Here is an 18271-nt window from a genome sequence, read left to right on the forward strand (position 1 = left end):
TCTCTTGGTTGAAATAAAGTATATTTCCGAAATGAAAGCAGGTGGAAGGAAAATATATCGCATAATGATAGGGAAGGTTGGCAAAGAGCGCAGCCAATTTAAGTAAAAGTACAGTATCTCTGCAGGGTTCAGCAAACCAAATTGAAAACTTTTAAAAGACTTTTTTAAGACCATAATGAATAAAATTTAAGACCAATTTCACAACGATACCGACGAAAAACATACAAAAGTTTTGAAGGAAATTACTTGCAAAATATATGAATTTATTCCCATCTCTTTCAAACTGTGATACAAATGAGCACAAAGTACGACTACTACAGTGATCTCTCGCTACTTCGTGCTTCAAACATCGGGCCCTCAGTCCATCGTTGTTGTTTTTTTCAAGTAAAGATATAAAAAAATACAAATGAGCTGTGCCGAGCTGATTGTCTGGTCCAGGGGTCGGCAACCTATGACACGCAGGTCAGCACTGGCACGAGAGGGGTTGACCGGTGACAAGCGAGCGCAAGGCAAAATAAAAAAGAAAATGCGCCTTTGTACCTGAAATTAAGATATTTTCAGTTGCACGCCCTGTTATTTAGGGGCTTTACAGGAGCACCCCTCCCACCCCCTCTGCCTATTGGTCTTTGTCAGTCACGTGCCCAAACTAGCGGATACGCCCCCAGGCGCCATTTTGGGTGTACCGCGGATGTAAACAAACCAGAACAAGTAGCTGCGACGCCACACATTACTGTCTACAACTTCATCGCTGGATGAAAATACCTCGGTTACGGTATCAGCGCTTACACATATGAACAGTTTAAAAACTATAAATCTCTCGAAGCTCACGGACATTTCACAAATGGCTGGGTGAAGGATCTCTTCGCAATTTCGACCGCAGGACTGCGACAACACAGAGTTAAAGAAGACTTTTGGATCTGCTCCCGTTGCTCCTCTCAGAAACATGATACAGCTCTTACTTGAACATTGTCGAACTTGAATTGTACCTTGAATATCTTAAACATCACATGACTAAAAGAGGGTTTAGGGTTAGGGTTAGTGACAGGGTTAATGACATTCAAATTCATGTATATTGCACAATATATTGTTTCAGTGTTGCCATGCAAAGATGTGCACTTGTCTCAATGCAGGACTTGTCATGTGGAGTGGGACAAATTTACTTGAACACGTTATTCTGCAACTAGTGTTATTTACGTATTTTACTTCGTATGGACATATTTTATACTGTATATCCTTGTATTGCTATTTTCTGTTTACCATTGTGCTGCGCCTGTTTTGAGAACTTTAGTAAAAATTGTATATCTAAAAAAGTTAAACTGTTAAATCTTCTCGTTTTGTTAGCAAACATCGTATTTCCTATTAATTGTTTGTCTCCACAAAATTGTTTGAATGTTATTAGTAAAGAAAAGTACTTTTCATTATCAAAACCAAGACTAGTTCTTTATGTACTTTAGGGAGGCAAAGAGTCAAGAAGACTTCAAAATTGTCATTGACATACTTTATTAAACAGGTTTAAGTCATCTAAAAACATAACTTTGCTTGCACAAAAACTAATTGCACTAAACTATTGTTTGGCAATGGTTTGTCAGGGCACAGCACACAGTGAAATCCTTATCCAATATTGTGGCTTCTTCACCTTCACATGGAAGAATCATGTTTATGGGTATGGTTCCTGTTAAGATCTTATACTTCTGACAAACATTTCCGATGACCTTTTCAACATGGATTCTCAAACGTGCTATTTTCATAGTTTAATCCACATCTCTAGCTGCTACCTGACAGCGGCCTTTTGTAAATGCTGGGAGTTTGACCTCTGCACGCACCATGCCCACACATTCCTGTATGTCAAAACCTCTGTCAGCCAAGACAATGTCCCCCTGACTGTAAAATGGACATCCATTTATTTCAGAACTTGTGCAACACAACATGCCTACTGTCCGCCGCAGCTGAACAAAGTGAAAGTAAAAAGTCCCTCTCTCACTTTGTCAAGGTCAAGCTGCGTCCAGGTACACCACACAAAACACATCCGCCACATTTTGAACCAGATTCGTTACATTATTACTGGTATTATTATTATTATTATTATTATTACTATTATTATATTATTATTCCAATTTTTATTCATGATTTATTTGTTTTGCTCTGTGTAATTGCTATTTGCAATAGTACCAGCAGCATTTATGAAGGATTTATTGTACGTTTTTGGGCTGTGGAACGAATTAATGGAATTATAATGTATTCTCATGAGAAAATCCTCCTCGACATACGACCATTTCTACTTACAAACAAGGCCCTGAAACGAATTAGCTTCATACGTCGAGGTAATACTATATATATATATAGTATATATATATATATTTTTTTAACTTATTGGCTGCCTTAACACTATAAATGTTGATGTGAAAAATTATGATTATTCTCTGATTTGTAATGATGCAAACTGTGTAAGACACCCTCTAATTAAAATTAAGGGCCAAGCCATTGCTGTATAGTGACAGGCAGAACAATTAAACTAAATGGCAGAAAGCCTAATTAACATGCTTTGCCATCCATGCAACAGAATAGCTTCTCTCTGAAATATAAGAACAGATGAATCAATTATTTCATTTCAAAGTCTATTTTGTTTTGGCAAAAAACAATCTGAAATTGTTTCTAGATCAAAAGTAGCCATTGTTTTTGTGTGTGCAGTGATACCTTGACTTCCAAGTGTATCAATTTATAACTTTTTCTTTTTTTTGCTCACTGTTACAAGCTCATTTTTGAGTTATGGATGTGATTCAAGTGAAGTGGAAAATAAAAACACTCTACTGTTACACTTTTAGAAGTTGATTGAAAAGGATAAACAGTGTAACAGCTGCTGATGTTGAACTAACCACGTGGTAAATTAGTGTAATAGTTTTTATGGATTCCAAGTCATTGAAATATCAAAATCGATATCTTTTATGACTAAGTTTAGTTAGTAGCTTGGTCAAAGAATGAGTTAAAATATTAAGTCTAAGTAGCACTCTTTTTGCCGGCACGATTGTTTCTGGCTGTGTAAGTTTGCAGGATACTGTGTCTAAGGTGGTTTGTGTGGTCTGGAGATAACTTGTTATCCGGCTTTACAACAAACAGAACACAGCTGTAATATTGTGAGATTAGATTCCTCCATGATGGATTCTCTGCACAGAAGATCATTGTGCTGTGAACTATGTCTCATCATCTTCTGTGTGGCTTGTTGTTCCTGCTTGTCTGACAAACCAATTTTCTTCTACCTGCTTCTTGTCTGCCATCCGTCTGAGCATCCTACTGACACTTCCCGTTTCCTCTGTAATTTTTCCCCTCCACTTCGCTTTGTTGTGTTTCTCCCTACAGCTTTGCTGTGTTCCATTTGGTCTGTCACACCTTTTATTTTACGCTGATATTTCAACTTTGCCATACTGTCTTTATGCACAGTGTTCTCTTCCATTTCTCTGTGAATTTCAATTCTTTCATAACCCATCCATTTCCTTTGAAGCTTTCTTAATCTTCTCAGATGATAAGTCCACAATCAGCCGTCATCAAAATCATATTAGCCTTCCATTCTTTGTCTCATTTGCTCCCTTTCTTTGGCGCCCACACTCCCATTAGCTGCTCTGAGTGCTTATTAAGTCAGCACGTCATTCTCCTCCCCTCAACATCCATCACTTGTGTTGTTTTCTTGTTTAAATATGGCCTCATCTGTGTGAATTGTCATATGTGCCCTATGATTGAATGACAACCAGTCCGAAAAAGGGCGTCACTTGACCAAATATAATACTGTGGCACACAGGGGCACTGGTGAGCGAACAAAATGTTTTTTGTTTTTTTTCTCGCACTTATCTATTATAAAAAGTCAGAAATAGCTCTTTAAACTATATATAATAATATCAGATTATATTGTTTCTGGATCTTTGATTAAACACCTAAAATGAACTGATGCATGCATATCGCCTAGTTTTGCAATTTACTCCAGATCTCCAAACCGCTAATGGCAAAACGAAAAAATGAAGCACAATTAATTTTAATGCCATATTTATTGCAGCACCCAATATGCAAATTGAACTTGGTCAACAGTAGAACAAAAAATATGCAACTCCACGCCTAAATTTTTTTTTTATATCATCAAACATTTAAACAAAACAAAGCAATACAGTTCATTAATGTTCATAAAATCATTTTCTAAGAACCAAACTGTAACGCTTTGCTTTGAGTTCTGCAAAGCGGTCAATCACTTGACAGTGACCTACAGTGAAGAGTTCCTTGAATGAGAGCCCCTTACTCAAATCGCTTTTGATTGTCATTGTATTCATAGGCAGTTAGCTAAAAGACGGCAGCTAATCTGCTACTTCAATTTGCGACCAGAGTAGTTTACTGCAGCTACTGCCTGATACGTAAAGAGTAAAGTCGAACCATTCAAATTCACAATTCATGGGAATAGGCGACCGAACAAACATCAACACAGAAGTAAAAACGAACAAAAGGGATGGGCAGTTTATCTGGCTCTAACCTGTAAAGCAGGTGGGAAGATTTAATGTGCGCTGTCGACTGTATGATTAACACACGCACCTTGTTATTGATGCTGCATTCATGTGTTGTGTCATGCCTTGAGTTAAGTTCTGTTAGGTTTGTACCCTAGTGTGTCTTGTCATGTGATTACCCATTGATTTCAGCTGTTGCGGCCTGGTCCATGTGTGTTGACCAATCCGCTGCCTCTTGTTTCACCCACCTGTGCCTCATTCATAGACTTCACCATCAATTGACTAGACTGCTCCTACAGACATTGCACCACGCCTTCCCGGAGGGGGCCGATCAAGCAGAGTGTTGCGGTGGCTTTGATTGATAAACTCAAACACACGCTGTGTTCAAATGCCGGATTTAGGTGGAAAAAGGACGAAAGTTATAGTGCATACAAGCAGGCAGGAGTGTCTCAAGAGTGATTTAGTCGAGGATTCAAGGTAATTATTATATAAAATAGCACCATGCATCTACTTTGAAGTGTTATGAAAAAAATGAATGGAAAAAGCTTAACTGTAGCCAAAAATGTATAAATACGTTCTATTTTTAATTGTTTCAGTGTCCAAAAGATGTATTTAAACGTGTTTTACGTTTTTTTTTTTTCACAAGAGACATCTCTAGTTTCTGATTCAACTTAGCTCCAAAGCACAATGCTGAAAATTCATTTTAAAGTAATAAAACAAGTCACTGGAGGGCAGTAGCGCATTTGGTATGACCCCCAACCCGATTCAACGGAACAAACGGCCGGGGCGCCGGCGGAATGGACGTCCAGGATGCCAAGCGCCGGACGACCAAGCAGAACAACCGGGAGGATTACCGGGATGCCAGGGGCTAGACGACCGAGCAGAACGATCGGGACCACCAGTGCAGTGGACGATGCTGTTCAGTCCGTGCTGCTCGCCGAGCAGAGCCTGCGCCACCGTGCTCGGCCGTTCCGTCCCCCGCACCCTCCAGTGGCCCGCGACTCAGCCGGAAACGCGCACGGTCAAACCAGTTCCCCCCCAGGGACACAAGTTCCCCAGTTGAACTCCGCCACGAGGTTGTGGTCACCACGAAAGAAAGACTTAAAAAAAAAATCCATCTTTATGAGACAGGCGGCGATTAGGGAAAAGTTTACCCCGGCTGTCGCAGTCTTAGTTAGTTATGTATAAATAAATTGTTACTTTGCTATCAAAAGCTCTATTTGTGTTGTTGTTTATGTTATTTTGTAAAAGGAAAACACTATTCAGATGTTTGGGATGTAACTAAGGCAAAAATAGCTGTGTTAAAGTCAAATTTATGTTTGCAATGTATACATTTACAAAAAGCTCAATTCCTCTGTTTTTTCATCAGAAATTGGAAAATTGCTCAAAGTAAGCTATTTTCTAATGCTGATTTCTAAAGAATTGAAAAAGATATGAACTAACTTTTTTTCCTGTTGAAAGAAGAGATACTAATCTTTCTTTTGGTGGGTTCCATGTTAAAACCGCAATAGAACAGAATTTTCTGTGGGCCTTGTAAAATCAGTCAAATCGAGTAAAACGGCCAGGAGCGAAGGGGGTTGCACCGGTGAAAATGGCTGAGTGAATGAGTTGAATGATAGCTTCCTGTTTTTTTGCTTTCAACCAAGAATCTACACTGTATTCTCTATATATCTATAGAAATTCCGGGATGTACACATTTATTTACAAGAATTTTCAACTTAAAAAGCTCTTTGTTTTGTGATGGCCACCATATTGTTTTTTCTATCCATACACAATAGCGTAACTTTACATTCAAATGATCAGGTAATTTTCGGCCAACTGCCCGATTTTTGCGTCCATACCAAAAAATTTTTTTTTTAAATCGCCTTTTACGTGTTTTGTTTTATGTAACATTTCAATCTATAAAATTCTCTTGCCTGTGTGAAGAGGATCAGACCATGCAACATCTCCTTGTCTGCCCACTCCTCCTGACATCTTGCACCCAAGAGGACCTAGTTGACCTATCCCAGAGTGCCAGACAATGCATCCAACAATAGTCTGGAATCATCTGATAATACGTAGCGACTCGAGAAGAAGAAGAAGAATCTAAAAATGACGAAGGCCAGATAGCCAGCAAGTCGTGCTGATGCAATAGTAACATCGGAATTCAACCCAAATAAGTTGCGATTATCTATGGAAAAATGAATGTTTTGCTTTTGTTGAGTAAAATTAAGATTATTCTGCATGCTTTCCACAAGTATTAAGTTTCTGATGTGAAAATTGAGTGATTTATAAGCTGTTGAAAACTAAATAAAAAAAAACTTAAGACGCTATTTTGGACAAAAACTTAGATGATTGTTAAATATTGCTATTGATCCTGAAAATATAGGTGATTAGCTCTGCATTTGGTGATTTTTGTGCATCTAGCGTAAAATTTAAGAATTTTATAGCAATTTGAAGTTTTGATAGACTTGTGTAAAAAGTAATTGATTGGGATTTTATTAGGGAACGACTTTGAATTTTTTTATGTTGCTGCTCATGGAGACTCATATATGCTTAAGGGAAGTGCATGTTTTTGTTTTAGGTCGCTAGCGGCTTTGGTTTAGAAAATATTTGGAATTTTAAGTTTTTGAAAATAGGCCCCCTAATGATTGGCTCCAAGCCCCGTGTCCTGTCAACTAATAGTGAAGTCTATGCCTCATTGTCTCGTTACCCCATGTCTGTATTTAAGTTCCCCATGTGCTGTCTCTTCTTGTTGAGTCCTTGTCTATCTGAGTGTCTATGAAAGCGTCCAAGTCCTTGTGTCCTAGTTCATTCGTCATAAGTAAGTTTCATACCGTCTATTCCTGTATAGTTTGGTTGGTACTTTGCTTTTTAAACTTTTGGTTGTACTTTGTTTTTGTTATGTCTTTAAAACATTAAGCTCCTTGACACCCAGCCTTGCCATTGTTTTCCCTGCGTTTGGGTCTTCCTTGTCCCCCGCGTCGTGACATGTTGTTGGAGTAATCGAAAAAATTATTCTCTATTACACTGTGTCTATAAAAAGTGACAAACAGTCACTCAACTTGTGATGCATCGTTGGAGCATTAGCATAGGCTACTCTTCTTTGTCGCAACCATTTTTTTATCCCACATTACACTTTACTAGCCTGGCTCTGCCAGACTATTCTCCCTGTATTTTTCAAACACTGAGAGAAATAGTCTGGAACCCCTCCCATTAATGGCCTTTTCGAGCAGATACAAAATCAATCGACAAATCAGATTCGTTTATTTGCGTCACGTGTTCTTCACAAGCAACGTCACTCTTGCGCGTCGACAGTCGTCCCTTCAGCAACACAGACGGTGAACGGCAGAGCCGAGAATATGTTCCAATCCACGGTAAAATCAGTTTTAAATGACCAAAAACACATCGACACGAGTCACTGACAACAATCTGTCTCGCGCTAGCCATGTCGAATAAACTCCGCTCTCTTCGTATGTTTACTTCCGCGCGCAAGTCCGTCATCCTGAAGTCGCCATTTTTCTAACGTCACGTCTGCCCGTCGCTGATTGGTCCACTCCGCTGTCTGTATGCTGTGGCTTGCTCCGCCCTGGAAATTGTTTCCGTGGGAAGGGTGGCCAGACTCAATAGCTGGAACAGCGTTGAGTCTGGTGTACCAGGCTAACACTTTACAGCACATCAGAATGATTTTCCCACTTAGGAACTCAGACCTCCCAACACACATCAACGCAGAATATTTCCCAAAGGTCAACTCATATGTCTATCACAGCCAAAGTTACGTGCATACATAACCATATTTAGGAGCCATGTGCAGATTTTTTTTTTTTTAAACCGGTAGAATTTATTCTGGGGTACGTGCTCCAGTGAAATATGTCCAGCGACACCCGTGGTCCAAAGTGTACCCCACCAAAGTCAGCTGAGACGGGTTCTACCAAACTTTATTTCACTTGCAAGAACTTTGTACAGTCGTTGGTTATGCACTGATATGCAGGCTTAACGGGTTGAGATTTACACTTGACGTCACACTAAGAGACTTGACTTGATTGAAGGAATTTAAAGTGCGTACGAAAGGAGAAAAAAACTCTTAAATAGCATTATTATGTGAATTAGAATCATATTTTGAGACGATTTGACTATATACAACAATTTGGCAAAACGCAGACGATGAGAAATTAGTCTTTTAATCTGCCGTTTAGCCACATCTACCATTGTAGGGCTCTAGCGTCCCCAACAGGGGGATGACGTCGGTAGGTTTCAGCTGATTTAGAATTCAACCCGTTGAGGGGGAATTATTCAGAACGAGGAAAATGCGACGGAGAGAGCCGCAAAATGTCATTGTTTCAGTTTCTCTATTCCAATATTTTTACAGGATATTCTTTTTATTGAAGTATTTTTCCCAATTGCTGAATAAATGGTATGGTCATGACAAATAACAGTTTTGTGCTAAATGGAATATGAAATAAAAAAAATGCATTTATTTAGTACGACAATGCAAAATTACTCCATAATGGTCAAAACTGTCGACTTCACCTTTACTGTCGCACCTCCCAAATGATATTTTATGGCACCGTAGTTAGTCAGGATTTTGTCATTTCCCTGCCCCAGCTTCGGAGAATGTAAATAAACCAAAAGGCATGAAAGCTAACCCGAACCGAGTGACGTCTTAAAGTCTTTTTTTCGCTTTTTGAAGCGAAAAACAAAAGTAGCCCGGTTCATGTCACAAGGCAGCGGGGTTGTCAATTGTCTTTGCCTAATAGCAACTCACCCGGCGGCGAGCAAGTTACAGCTCGTTCCCCTGCTGCGGACAGGAGAGCTCGCCGGGGAAGCAGCTGGAGAGTACCGCCGGACAAACGCGTAGCTGCGACATGGTCAACACGAATAGGGCGTAAAATAATAATAATACTACACGGCGAAGATGTAAACAGAGACCGGCGTGCAGTTGTTGTGCAGCTAACATGGCAGGATGTGTCTGAGGACAACTTTTCTACTCCATGATCAAACGTAAGTAAATAGTCCTTTATTTAAAGAGTTTGTAGTGTTTACTTTGTAATCGCTGTATTCGCGGCCATTTTTAACACAAAGTTAAAACACAAAAATTTGACAGAACCCCGGGCACATGAAGAGGGCAAAAAGCTGAGTATAGCGCTCTCCCGGCGGGGGGGGGGGGGGTGCGACAAGCCACCGGTCGTCGGCCGAGTGGCATTTTCGGTGGACAATCAGCCACAAAATGCAAGCACCTCCGTATTAAAATGTTTGCCATGATCCCAGTATTTAACATAAAATATAATATAAAAATACGATGTTTACTCACTTCCTCGTAAGTCTAATGGTTCCAAGGAGTAGGGCTTGTTTTGGCTAATATCTGCGGTGAACGGGAACCTTTTGAAACCCTAAAGGCTCACACGCCTCTCCCTGGTGCAGCAACATTTTTCTGCAGCCGTTTGGCTGGCGTGATGCGAAAAATAAACTATTTCGCAAAATCAGCTGAATCCGCAGTCCATCTGCATGCTATAAAGTAATGCTGTATTGTGAGATTCTGACCCGGGTGACGTCATATTCGCATTCTTCCTAAGCCCAAGACTGAAGTCGGAAGTCACTCATTTTCATGGCGCGGGATTCAAAAATTGAATAAATAAATTGGTTGCTTCCACACACATCCAAGCGGTCCATTTCATTCAGGAGCATAAAATACCACGTGAAATATGAAATAAACATGCTTTTTGGTGTCATACGCACTTTAATATGCTACATCATCAGAGGTTAAAGTCAACAAGTAAAGACAGGCCTTGTGCTGGGTGTGCAGGCTTTTTCTCAGCAGGGATGTAATGTCTCACCTAAGAATGGCTTTTTTTGTTTCATTTTCACAGTATCCACCTCAGTGTATAAAAAGGTCATACAGAGCCATGCTGAGCTCAGACGTGAGGAGCTTTAATCAAATGGGCAGCTAGGTGGTCTCGTTTTGACTTGACCATCATTAACTGCAGGTGACAGTGACCTTCATTGTTAATGACTCCCACGTAAGAAACATTTTGCTTTCAAACTGCACATAATACATGTGACAGTGGAACATAAGAGCAAGGGATATGTAACTCCTTGATGTGTTAGAGTAAAATTGTAATGGGTCAGTGTGAAAAATTTGTTTTTTGTTTTAATTAGGTTTGAAAAAGATGGAAAAATGGAATTTTGTCAAGCCACCCATCCTCCACTATAATTTCAATTAATCTCCAATGGGCAAGATGAAGGAGAAAAAATGTTACACATGATGGCTTGACAGTGTATTGAATACAATGTTTTTACAGTGTTGCAAACTCTTCGTGGGGATTAAAATACGATATGAAATAGCTCTCAGTGTGATGCGTTTCTACAGCGTGGAGGAGTGCACTTTTGATGACATCATTGCGTTGCACTCTTTTTGGCTCACTCTGCTGCTGGGGAGGTTCGCCTTCCTGTACGCTCATTATTTTTTGCGTCTCATCTTGTATAATTGTGCTCACTGTGTCCTACTACTGTAGTACACAGTGTTCTAGGCACTGAGTGGGACTTTTGCCTTTAGAAAGAGAAAATTGCGAGTCACTGGGGAATTGTTGCTAATTATCTGCTTGAAGGCATTATAGCTATCTATTAAATGCTGTTTTAAATTGTATATTCAGCATATGTCGTTGTACTCTCAGGGACATATTGCAATGATAATCAAGTCGTCCTACAAATCATCTTTTGCTTATAGGCCTGGGCTCTAAACATAGGCTTCATTAGGCCTGAAAGTACATGGCAACCTTATAGTTTTCTTTAGTTGATGTTTATATGACTCTAAAAATTATGTACTTGGTCACCTCTGAGAATGAGTGACCGCACGCTTTCCTACACTGAAGCTGTAAATGGCCTACAGTGGGGCAAATACGTATTTAGTCAACCACTAATTGTGCAAGTTCTCCCACTTGAAAATATTAGAGAGGCCTGTAATTTTCAACACTGGTAAACCTCAACCATGAGAGACAGAATGTGGGAAAAAAAAACATTGTTTGATTTTTAAAGAATATATTTGCAAATCATTATGGAAAATAAGTATTTGGTCAATACCAAAAGTTCATCTCAATACTTTGTTATTGACCCTTTGTTGGCAATAACAAAGGCCAAATGTTTTCTGTAACTCTTCACAAGCTATTCACACACTGTTGCTGGTATTTCGGCCCATTACTCCATGCAGATCTCCTCTAAGGCTGTGACGTTTTGGGGCTGTCGTTGGGCAACACGGACTTTCAACTCCCTCCATGGGGTTGAGATCTGGAAACCGGCTAGGCTACTCCAGGGTGTTGAAATGCTTCTTACGAAGCCAGTCCTTTGTTGTCCTGGCTGTGTGTTTGGGATCATTAGCCACGTTTACATGCTGACTTTTATTCATACCGATTCAAATCATTCCGAATGGAAATTTCAGATCAGCTGTTTACATGTCACTTCATCTATTCCGATCCAGCATTTACATGTGTCTGCCTTTATTCCGAAAGGACGTTTGACAACTGCCGTCTGACATGCGCAGATGAATCAAAACAAAGCTTCACGTTGCAAAACATGGAGATCGATCGTCAGAGTGCTGCTGTTTTAACTTTAACCCACTTGTGTTTGTGGGGTCGTATCCGCTTCTGCTGTTTTGCTCTTTTGCCTTGTACAGGGTGACCCAAAAAGATGCGTACCCATGAAAATTTCAATTGTGACTTTGATTAAAAAGCTATTTATTTCAAATTACAACCACACATTATTCAGTTTATGGAAGACCATTCACCAGATCCCGAAAGAGGAGTGTGTAAAAGTGATTGACAACTTTGTCAGACGAGTACAGGTTTGCTTGCAACGGAATGGTGGACATTTGGAACACATCTTGGGAAAGCCATAAATTGACTAAAAATTGACAGAAATAGCTGAAACTCTGGTGAATGGTCTTCCATAAACTGAATAATTTGTGGTTGTAATTTGAAATAAATAGCTTTTTAATCAAAGTCACAATTGAAATTTTCAAGGGTACGCATCTTTTTGGGTCACCCTGTAGTAGCCGGTTTTCCACCGGTTTCTAATCTGGTCAACGCTCCGGTCTATTCCGGCTTCGTGTAACCTCTCGTGAACTTTTTTAAATAGTTCACTGTTCCTCGTTTTACGCCCGTCTAAGCGAGTAATTATATTCAATTCTTTTAAAGTTTGAATTAAATACAATCTTTCCGCCGGACTCCAATTAGGTGCGCTGTGCTTGGAAGCCATGTTGCAAGTGACGTTACTTACGTTACCAAGTGACGTCACCACGTCAGTACGGAGCATGTGCAGAAAGAACGCAACCAGCCACCATTCCGCTTCCCTGTTTACATGATATAATTTTACTTCTAATCGGTTTGGGAAAAGGAATATTCCACCCCTGTGAATCGGAATGAAATTCCATTCGGTTTGGGCCTTTTCATTCCGAATGAGGTGTTTATATGAAACACATTTATTCGGTTTGAACAAATATTCCGATTGTAATTGGAATATTTGGCTCCATGTAAACGTGGCAAGTGTCATGCTGAAAGACCCAGCTTCGTCTCATCTTCAATGCCCTTGCTGATGGAAGGAGATTTTCACTCAAAATCTCTCGATACATGGCCCCATTCATTCTTTCCTTTACTCAGATCAGTCGTGCTGGTCCCTTTGCAGAAAACCAGCCCCAAAGCATGATGTTTCCACCCCCATGCTTCACAGTGGGTATGGTGTTCTTCGGATGCAATTCAGTATTCTTTCTCCTCTAAACATGAGAACCTGTGTTTCTACCAAAAAGTTCTATTTTGGTTTCATCTGACCATAACACATTCTCCCAGTCCTCTTCTGGATCATCCAAATGCTCTCTAGCGAACCACAGACGGACCTGGATGTGTACTTTCTTCAGCAGGGGGACACGTCTGGCAGTGCAGGATTTGAGTCCCTGGCGGCGCATTGTGTTACTGATAGTAGCCTTTGTTACTGTGGTCCTGGCTCTCTGTAGGTCATTCACTAGGTCTCCCCGTGTGGTTCTGGGATATTTGCTCACCGTTCTTGTTATCATTTTGACGCCACGTGGTGAGATCTTGCATGGAGCCCCAGAACGAGGGAGATTATCAGTGGTCTTGTATGTCTTCCATTTTCTAATAATTGCTCCCACAGTTGATTTCTTTACCAAGTGTTTTACCTATAACAGATTCAGTCTTCCCAGCCTGGTGCAGGTCTACAATTTTGTCTCTGGTGTCCTTCGACAGCTCTTTGGTCTTGGCCATAGTGGAGTTTGGAGTGTGACTGACTGAGCTTGTGGACAGGTGTCTTTTATACCGATAATGAGTTAAAACAGGTGCCATTAATACAGGTAACGAGTGGAGTCTCGTTAGACCTCGTTAGAAGAAGTTAGACCTCTTTGACAGCCAGAAACCTTGCTTGTTTGTAGGTGACCAAATACTTATTTTCCACTCTAATTTGGAAATAAATTCTTTAAAAATCAAACAATGTGATTTTGTTTTTTTTCCCCACATTCTGTCTCTCATGGTTGAGGTTTACCGATGTTGACAATTACAGGCCTCTCTAATATTTTCAAGTAGGAGATGTTGCACTATTGATGGCTGACTAAATACTTATTTGCCCCACTGTATATGGTCAATTAGACTTCTGCAACAGTGAAACTGTAAACATCCAAACTGTGGATGAGATCCCAAAATCACGCTGTAAAACGTTATTGCTTTTGTAGCTTTTACATGCTGTAATTAGGGTTGTGGCAGCTGAAGTCTATTTTTAAGATACGCCTCTACTTTCCTGGAAAGCAACCTCCACCATTGCAGTTAGAGCCAGTCTTCTCTGTCCCTGTGCTTGTGCTGCAGATTACGTTAATTCCCCTTATGCAAATGTCATACTGTAAGAAGTAAGTGGGCAGTAAAAGAAGAAAATGGAAAGAATGACGGTGATTGGCTGAGTTTTGTAGGTTGAATGAAGAGATGATGGAGAAAATAAGGGCATAAATCTTGTTGCTGGCAGCATGGTGGATTAGTGCTCGACATCTGTGCTTCACACTTGAGAGGTTCTAAGTCCAAATCCCATCATAGACTTTGCTTGCATCCAAAATGTACAATACAAGCAACATTCAACAGTTCTTGAGTTCTCATGCAACCTTACGTAGCAAACGTAAATGAGGAAATATAAAATGATGTATCTTGTCTCTCAGCCAATGTCATCTGAGATATGTAGCGGTCCCTTGTGAATTGGATGAGGACAAGTACTTTGTGCTATAATAAATGGATGGAATCTTGAGGTAAAAAGAAAATGGTTAATCTATTTTGGTGTTTCTGCAGCTATGTAGGGGAAGTGACAGGAAGTCTTTTCCATGCAGACAGTCAAGCTGCCGTTTTAATCCCTCCAACGGGTGCCAGATGAAATGAGTTTGGAATGTCAGTCACAGTGTAAACTCAACAGTTTATATATATTTCTTTGTGCAAATGGAAGAAATATACTTTGGGTTGATTTTTTTTTAAAGAGTCAATTCTGAATGTGCTGATGTTTGCTTTCATTTCCCCTGATGACAAGATGGTGCAAAAGCTTGATCATATTCCAAATTATTCACCAGTTCTAATGCACCATTTGCACCACTTGTTTTCATGAATGAGATAGTGATTGCACTGACACTACTGATGAGCACTGCGATGATTCATCTCAGTGGAAAGAAGATAAATGGCCAATGTGTTGCTTTCCTCTCGTTACATCATATGCAATTGAAATTTAAATTTGCTGTCAACAAAAAAAAAAAAAAAAAAAGAAAGAAAATGTTGCATGAGCTTGGTGACATTGTAGTTTATTTCTGGGGTTGTGTTGTTGCATGATAAGTGACGTTCAGTCTTATCAGTACTTCATCAGCCACTCCACAGGTACACTGGCAAAACACCTATGAAAAATGTTTTTAATTTGTGATAGCAGTGATAGCATACATATTTGTCATATGTGGTTTCCAAGTGCAGTCACATTGCCAAGCACATATTGTTGAATTACTCTGCATTGCAAGAAAAATGTCTCACCTTTCATTTTCCAGTCCAATTTCCCATACAGTTCAACCCCCTTGGTGCTGTACTCGGGTGACCAAACGTCCTCTTTTGACCGGACATGCCTACTTTTCACATCCTGTCCGGGGCGTCCAGCAGCGTTTTATAAATTAATGAAAATGTCCGGTTTTAAATATTTTTCACGGGACTAATTAGCGTTTGTTGAAATTGACTGACGCTTTGCGCAGAATACTACGGTACATACCTTTATTTAAATTTGTGCATGTGTGAGCATTCACAGATTGGCTTTATCATGGCGTCAACTGTCAATTCTGATTCACAAACAAACCTTTGTCACAACAGGAGCACACAGGCTATCGGTATGTACACTTGCTAAACTTACTTTTCGGTAACTGTTGACTTCTGTTGGAGATTCTTACTGGTGTGATCTTTAAAATCCCGTTTGGTGTTGCATCGTTGCGCTGCCGATGATTGTAAACTTTTATAGCAATATTTGATTTTGCCTCAGCTACCGCTGCTCGTTAATAGGATAGCTGTCAGTGAGCTAAGCTCTGCTAGTCATTATGGGAAATGTAGTTTTGAACTGCTGTGTTTGGAATCCTTTGTCAGTTTATTTTGGTTACTGTTTGCGTGCAATCTAGAACATTGAGAATAACAAGTGAGTGGGAATAACAATTTGTCACCGACAATTGTCGTGATAGTAATATATAAAAATGTTTAGTTGGCACATAGCCTACTGTGTGTGTATTAACTGGACTACATTTCCATGGGTCTGCATTATATTATTATTTCTATTTATTTATTTTTTTATCGATACTTTTTTTTAATGTATTGTTCAATTATTATTCTTTTTTTAGGAATAATAAAGCGTGTTGAGTAACCTCTGAGAATTTGAATTCGTGTCTTTGGATATATACTATATATATATATATATATATATATATAGTTTTTTTTTTTTAATAAAACTGAATTTTTCTGTGGAGACAGAGGAAGCACACTTTACATATATTAAAGAGATACAGGCATCTTTGGGTGAAATTCGAGTAAAATTCAAGTACCTCGAGGCCGGGTCGAGTGTCCTCTTTTTTGGAAATCAAAACATGTTCACCCTATGCTGTAAAATCTCTCAATCTATCACATCCCTTCAAGCCCATTAGTGTCCCAAATTGAGTCACATTGATGTATTTATTCTCTTTGACATATAAGTCACACCACAGTTTTCTTAATTTTTATTTTATTTTATTTTTTTATTTTTTTATATTAAAAGCAACTATGGCACACAAAAAACATGACATCAGCAAAGAGGCTGCAGACTGGTCACAACATGAGACAGTTGATTATTGGCGCAAACCCTGAATGGATTTAACCATCTTTATTAAAAGGTATTTATATGATTGAGCATGCTTTTAATGACTATCAAATTAAATCAAATGCCACCCTTGTTACAACATTAAACTGGAGAAAGGCACCCACTGTAAATAAAGAAAAGCATCCATTGACAACTCTGTCGGCAAGCTCTCGATACAACAGAGCCCCCTGTTGACTGTACATGAACTCACTGAAATTTGTTTTTCAAGTACCGGTAGGTTTATCATTCACAGCACACCATCTACCAAAAATGTGACACTCCAAAACTACGGTATATTTGTTATGCTCTACTTATATAATGTTCACCTCATTGAACACTCCCGAACAGCGAGTCTGAATCTGAATCAAGATATTAAAGAAATTGTGTGTGGAAGATAACGCAGTAAATATAGGGGTGGAAGCATCTAAGTGAAAAAAGGGCTGTGACCCCCAGCTATTGCTTGATCATTTCCACATCATTTCATTTCTTGCATGTATTATCTTTGGAAACATACTGTATTTTAATGCTTTCACGTTCCAATTATTATTTATTTTTTCTTTAATGATTTTACTACATTCATATAGGACAGGGGTCCTAAACGTGCAGCCCAGGGGCCAGTTGCAGCCCTAATTGTAGTATTAGTGTCGTGTGAATTATATTTGCAATGGGCAAAAAAATTAATCAGAACAAATAATTTTAAATATATTGAAGTATTTAATTGAATTATCAATTTTGGAGGGGGGGAAATTAACAATTTAAATAATAATAAATGAATAAATAAATACTAAGTAAAACCACAAATTAAACAAATAATGTCATAAAAATATAAATCTAAATAAAATTAAGAAATTAAAACTTCAATAAAAAAAAAAAAAAAAAAAAAACAATGAAGCTATGAATTCAAATAAGTGTGTCTCCTGTGTATTTTGGGAGTTTTATTTGGATATTGATTTTTTTATTTGTTTGGTTTTTGTTTGGTTTGGTCTTGAGAGCTCACATAGCTTAAATCTTTCGCTGCCATTGATGGCAATAGACGCCCAATTAATTTTAATGGATTGGACATCTATTGCTGTCAATAGGTATTTATAATATTTATATCATATATATAATTTTAATATTTAATAATTTTTTATATCAATTTCCCTCTTATACCAACTGCAACAACACATTTACTCTGTGACCTGAGCTGTCAGTGAATAATAGGGATGGGCGGATCGATACCAAAATATCGAGATCGTTAAATTTTAGGTATCGATCCATAAGCAAAACTATCGATATCTGAAATTAATATATTATATTTTCTTTGTCAATTTTTGGGTGTATTTTTGTGCACACTTTTTGTACTACTTTTCCCTTTCGCATTCTACACGCACGTAAGCAGTGCACACACATAAGCAGTGCACCGGTGTGTGCTCCCGCCCCCATTCACGTCCCTATCC

The 18271-nt window shown here is 39.0% G+C and overlaps 1 protein-coding gene and 1 long non-coding RNA gene across 2 annotated transcripts in view; one reads left to right on the forward strand and one right to left on the reverse strand.

Annotated features, from left to right (window-relative positions):
• kcnip1a (Kv channel interacting protein 1 a) overlaps nt 1-18271 on the forward strand; it is a 115363-nt gene that overhangs the window by 81187 nt on the left and 15905 nt on the right. The gene's annotated exons all lie outside the window — the stretch shown is intronic.
• On the reverse strand, nt 15505-16072 carry LOC130924008 (uncharacterized). Its single transcript, XR_009064816.1, has 3 exons — nt 15867-16072; nt 15729-15795; nt 15505-15602 (listed from the first exon to the last, which is right to left on the reverse strand). It is a non-coding gene; the product is annotated as an uncharacterized LOC130924008 (long non-coding RNA).

The sequence above is a fragment of the Corythoichthys intestinalis genome, chromosome 11 (assembly GCF_030265065.1).
Source record: "Corythoichthys intestinalis isolate RoL2023-P3 chromosome 11, ASM3026506v1, whole genome shotgun sequence".
NCBI lineage: Eukaryota > Metazoa > Chordata > Actinopteri > Syngnathiformes > Syngnathidae > Corythoichthys > Corythoichthys intestinalis.